The sequence below is a fragment of the Micropterus dolomieu genome, linkage group LG22, assembly GCF_021292245.1.
Source record: "Micropterus dolomieu isolate WLL.071019.BEF.003 ecotype Adirondacks linkage group LG22, ASM2129224v1, whole genome shotgun sequence".
NCBI lineage: Eukaryota > Metazoa > Chordata > Actinopteri > Centrarchiformes > Centrarchidae > Micropterus > Micropterus dolomieu.
The window spans coordinates 3,018,077-3,023,085 of record NC_060171.1 but is presented as its reverse complement, the minus strand read 5'-3'; positions in this window follow the sequence as shown (position 1 = coordinate 3,023,085).

The window sequence follows — 5,009 nt, the reverse complement described above, 5'->3', positions numbered from 1 at the left end:
ACCTGAAACGTGCAATATACAGAAACTTTACTTACTGACGTACAAAATCAATTAATTTATCCCTTAAAGTTACACAGAAGGTTTCTTACAGTTGGGTGTGCTTGATGTGATTCTGGTTTGTAGTGTGAGGTATATTCAAAGTATTCAGTGTGGTCACTTTGATTTGAACATGTGGTTGGTGGTGGTCTTGCCTTGTTGCAGGTGTTGGAGAAAGAGTTAAGAGGATCACAGCTGCAGGGTTGACACCCTGATGCTCCATCCAGGTTCCAGTATCCGTCCTCACACGCATCACAGAGGATGCCCACCACCCCCCTCCTGCAGGGACACTGTCCCGTCCTCGAATCACAGAAACAGGGGCTCCCCAGGGGACACTGAGTCACCTCTGTCCCCCGCCGGTCACAGGAGCACTCTGGAAAATAAAGAAATATACACATAAACCAGATGCACATGGAAATTTTCAGTTTGCTGAGGTTTAAAGAAAAACATTAGTCCAGAAGTCAAAGTTTAAACGCTCGTCTGCCCCCATTTCTTGTACTGATAGGTATTTTTAGTTTGAGAAATTCTCTCATCTGAGAATCACCACCTTAATGGTTGACTGCTTACCCCCCCCATCATGATCCTGGGAGCTCCTGGTAGAGTCATCCAAAGTGAGTGATTTGAAAGCCTTTATGATACAGCCACTTTATGACCGCATTAACTGACCCAGAACAGGGAGACCAGGGCTCTTTCCTGGGAAAAGATGGTGCCTTGTGATCCCACCTGGGGGCCGAGCCCAGTCAGGCTCGGTCCGAAGTTGTGACACAGGGCTGCCATCTGGTCAGTCGCCACCTTCATGGCAACACAAAAAGGTTCAAGGCAGTGCCAGTCGACATCTGAAGGTGGGGCATTAGTGCGCTGTGCCCTGCTGTAGAAAGTGGCTCTGGGGAGAGGAGCTGGAGCCAACTAGTTATAGTCGGGCTCAATTATTTGTGTAGCACCGGCTCTTGAACCAAAGTCCGGAAGAGGAGCTGGACTGTGAAAGGCAACTGGTGGATGTGGGTGACTAGAAATTTTAATTTTTAGTTTAATTTACCAGGAAACATCCAATTGAGACAGAATCTCTTTTATAAGGGAGACCTGGTCAAGAGGACAGCACAATTAAAATAAAACAAACAGAAAATAACTTACACAAGCAGCAATGACAGAGATACAGTATCTCACAGAAGTGAGTCCACCCCTCACATTTTTGTAAATATTTGATTATATATTTTAATGTGACAACACTGAAGAAATGACACTTGTAATGTACAATGGAAAGTGAGTGTACAGCTTGTATAACAGTGTAAATTTGCTGTCCCCTCAAAATTATGGAGGGATTATTGGGTTAGTCATTTCCAAACCTCCAGTCTTTGGGCCACGCCCCATCATTTGCATACACACCTCAATCCTAAAGGCTCAAATGCCCAATCTAGGGTTAGTCACGAATTAGGAGCAGTTGTCCCGACTCCTGTCCAGTTTGTCCCGAAAGTTAGACTTTACATGAGTTTTGATTATAGCCTAATTAATCATTAAATACTGATCGTTGTGTAGTTTTCTTGCTCTAGCAGGGGTTGCAGCTTATCTGTAGCCTACATTGTGTCAACGCTGATGAAATGAATTAAATAAAAATTAGGCAAAAGGTTATGATTTACCCGCTGTTACATATCCACAGTTGTGTTTTTCCTAATGACAGACAGGTGACATGAACAAAAATAATTAGTTTTAGGGTTGTGTTTTGATTGTCATGTGTACTAATGTTCATTAGCCAAGCTACCGGTACATTCATAAAGGTGATTGACTGGCCAAGCATGTCTCCAGACCTAAACCCTATTGAGCATCTGCGGGGCATCCTCAAGCGGAAAGTGGAGGAGCGCAAGGTCTCTAACATCCACCAGCTCCGTGATGTCCTCATGGAGGAGTAGAGGCAACCCGTGGAGCTCTGGTGAACTCCATGCCCAAGAGGGTTAAGGCAGCGCGGGAAAATAATGATGGCCACACAAAATATTGACACTTTTGGTCCAATTTGATGTGTTAATTTGAGGGGACAGCAAGCAGTTATACAAGCTGTACACTCGCTTCTTTACAGTGTAGCAAAGAGTCATTTCTTCAGTGTTGTCACATGATATTATCAAATATTTACTAAAATGTGAGATAGTGTACATACATGTTATCCACATAACTTGTTGGGCTAAGCATGAAAGCAAGTGCTTGTTAATTAAGATTTTCTAGAACCTTCTTTTGAAGGCAGCCAAGGGGATCGTGTGCCAAACTTAAGTCTAACAACGAAGCTCATTCCAAGGCCAAGGGCCGTAATAAAACTCCCTCCAGCTTCAGTTCACACATTCAATACCTTGCATTACAGTCCAGCATTAGATCTTAAATTATATCTACTTTGTACGCGTTAAGCCTTATATATGTAGGTAACAAGCAAAGTATGGCCTTGTAGATGAAAATATTCCAGGGTAGCATCGTTCGTGTTCCACGGGATGTCCAGTTTACTAAGCTGTATAAAAAGGTATAACAATGTGTCTTATAGGCTGCATCTGTAATATATCTGAGAGCAGAATAATAAAGAGAGTAGAGTTTGGACAAAGTTGTAGGACAAGCAAAGCGACCGATGAAGTCGCTGTAACATAACTGAGACAGGAACAAACCTGCAACCAGCTGTTTACGTGAAGCCATAGAAAAATTAACAAGCTCGATAGTTACACCTTGAAGGGAATTCATAGACAGAGCTGGAACCTTGACATTTCTAGCAAATACCAGCCTTAATCTTGTTAGCAACCAAAATCAGCTTCAAGTCAATAAGAGCATGCTGCAGTGAGGCCAAGTCTAACTGCAAATTTGCACAAGCAGTCTCGGGAGAAGGGGCACAAGAATACAAAATTGTATCATGAGAATACAAATGTTTCTGGGATTATACAACAAATAGCATTGTGTGTGGCCTTCTGGGAGTCTCCAGGGAGTCCTAGAGAACATACTGCCTGGGAACTCCCTAGGTCAGCTGGGACACTTCAACACTTACGTGAACAATGATTGAGCAACATGGAGGGGGTGATAGGGAGAAACATCCTACCTGATCTGAACCTGTCTGTAATAGTCATAGATTGTCCATAACGAACCCTAAGTTGGAGCACAAGGTGATTGATAATTGTAGGTGGTTCCAGAACACCTGAGGCTGAGATCGTTGTGTAATGGACACTTGATTAAAAAGAGGAGCCGAGCTGTCCAACTGCTCACCAGTGTGCCTTGTAAACTTGGCTTCAACAGACTAAGACTCTGGAACACTTTACAGGTTAGTGTGAAGCAGCAGGATGAGATCCAGCTCCTCCCAGTCTGAGGTCATGTTATTCTGCTGGAAAACAGTGGATGGTTCCCTTCTGGTTGGAGTTAGTCACTGCCCCAGGTGAAGGATATCCAGTATCTCAGAGTCTTGTTCACCACTGAGGCTCAGATTGAGGTGAGATCAACTGGTGGATCTGAGCAGCATAAGTAGTAATGTGGACTTTGAACCAGACTGTAGTCGTTCTGAAGGTTTTGATGCTCAAAGTGAAGCTCTGGATACATAATCTGTTCCACTCCTTAGCTGTTGTCATGGTCTCTGGCTAGAGGGGTGCAAATCCGAACCGCAAAAACACGAATTGTTGAATAAACAAACCACGGCTCAGTTTTTACATGTAATCCGCAGTTTTTCGGTTCCTTTGCACACAACCCAAGACCCTTTGTCCTTCCCCTTCCCTGGAGAGTACGTGTCCAATGAACTGTCAGTATATCGATAACGAATCACGTAACGTTACTGGAAGAAACTGGAGAGAGGCAAATCATACGGATGCTAATGTTAGGCATGTGGAGGCAAAAAGTTAACACATGAGGATGCCCCATTGTCTTTAAGTCACCTGTATGGGAGCAGTTTGGATTTAGCGTTGACTACCATACCGATGGAGCGAAGGTCGTCACTAAAACGGAGACCGTCTGTAAGCATGACACATGCTTGACACATGTAAAGTATGCTAACGTTAATACATCTAATATGATGGCACATTTACACCGGCATCACCCAAACATATCCCCGGTCGGAACAAGGAAAGCTTCGCACTTGACAGGAAATAAACAACAATCTCTCCTTCCCGCTGCCTTTCAAAAGACATTTCAGACAAATTCAGAAAAACACAAAGTAGTAACTAAAGCTGTTGGGGTGTTCACAGCTAAAGATTTACAGCCATTTTCAGTTGTTACCGTTGCAGGATTTTGCCATTTGGTGAAAAACCTTGAGCAGCATCACATTTTGCATTACATTTGAGTAACTCTTGAGTTCTATGAACAGACTCGTGTGGGAATTCAGAACCAACTGGCCAAAACTTCTAACACAGCTCTTACCAGCAATCTTGGGACCTCCAGGGCAACTGAGAGTTATCTGACTGAGAGTGTTCATTATATTTTGAGCTGGGAGATGAAAAGTGCAGTGTTACAAACACGTCCCCTTTATGAGAGCCACACAAGCACACACTTAGCTGATGAATTGGGAGGCAAATGGGAGTAACTATCCTCATGTTGCAACATCTGTGTCCCCGCAATGTCTGTACCAAGTGAAAGAGTTTTCTCAACTGCAGGGGACATTGTAAGTGCAAGCAGATCTAGTCTTGCAGCAAAGAGTGTTTGCAAACTTATCTTATTTTTGCAGAAGAACCTAAAAATGGAGGACAGTAACAAACTAAACACACATGTAAAGCCACTACAGACATAATTGATGTCGTCAACCGCTTATCCTGCGTACAGGGTCGCGGAGATGCTAGATTATCTGTTAATATAATTATATTTTTTTGTTAATGTTTAAATTGAAAATGTTATTTTTGCAGTTAATGAAAAACAAAGATTTCAGCTATACTGAAAGTATTTTTGCTTTAAATAGCCTGAGTAACAAAATTTTGATTTCATATATTCACATGTCTGTATATAAGACAATGTTATTCTTGCAGAGAAAATACAGAAAG